The sequence below is a fragment of the Hippocampus guttulatus genome, chromosome 13, assembly GCF_054856545.1.
Source record: "Hippocampus guttulatus isolate MCC_2025c chromosome 13, RoL_Hgut_1.0, whole genome shotgun sequence".
NCBI lineage: Eukaryota > Metazoa > Chordata > Actinopteri > Syngnathiformes > Syngnathidae > Hippocampus > Hippocampus guttulatus.
In genome coordinates this window covers 2,413,898-2,414,793 of record NC_141273.1, presented here as the reverse complement: position 1 = coordinate 2,414,793, position 896 = coordinate 2,413,898, and the positions used below count along the sequence as shown (strand labels likewise).

At 38.2% G+C, this 896-nt stretch overlaps 1 long non-coding RNA gene across 1 annotated transcript; it reads right to left on the bottom strand.

Annotated features, from left to right (window-relative positions):
• Positions 1 to 453: 453 nt before the first annotated feature.
• On the bottom strand, positions 454 to 606 carry LOC147195939 (uncharacterized). The gene is made up of 2 exons (XR_015102635.1): positions 571 to 606; positions 454 to 492 (listed from the first exon to the last, which is right to left on the bottom strand). It is a non-coding gene; the product is annotated as an uncharacterized LOC147195939 (long non-coding RNA).
• Positions 607 to 896: the final 290 nt, after the last annotated feature.

The window sequence follows — 896 nt, the reverse complement described above, 5'->3', positions numbered from 1 at the left end:
TGTTTGTTATACATCATTCAAAACCATTGCCGAATCCTTTAGATATTTATTTTTGTTTGTATTCTATTGTATTCTTGTATCCTGGGCAAGCAGTGACCTTTGGTTGTATTTCATGAATTGGTGATGGAGTTGAACAAATTCCAACTGTACCCTGAAAGTACAGTCAGAGTGTTGGGTGTGTGTGTTCAGGACAGCAGCTGTGAGGCGCTAGCCAGCAGCCGCCAGGGAGAGTGAAGGAGCATTTGCACGTGGTTTTTTTTTTCCTTCATTTACATTGCCTTGAGAAAATCAATGATGAGAAAAATCAATGACGTCCTTAAGTAATCAACATCAACTTGACCATTATCAACTCAGCGTCTACCACAAAACGTTTGAAGCTATTCATGCCCTGGTAGCCACTTCGCTCAAAAGACACAACCTGTATCTACCCCGGTCAAGGATGACGCCTCGTACTGATGTCCAAAAACGTTTACTCGTGGAACACCGTGAAAACTAAAACATATTTCAAACAACAATCAAAATTAAATATCTTGAACAGGACATTAAATAAATAAACACAAAATGACATACCGTGTGCACCTTGGTAAACCGAAAGTAGATCAAATAACAGTAAATCACATAGACCACACGGTATCGTAGTTCTGTCTCTCTCTTTCTCTCTCTTTCTCTCATTCCTCGCTATCCACGGCACGTGACCCGGAAGTGATTCTTAACAAAACATTCCAAATAACCTTTTCAGAGGATTTAAAGAAAAAACATATATGAAAGTTCACATAGAAATACAAAATACTTTGCAAAACAACAAGCCTAAAATGAATTGTAATTTCTGTTGTCATGGCAACCAACAACTCAGTCTTGGCGCCAGTTACACAACCTTTTCTTTAAATTTCAAAAAA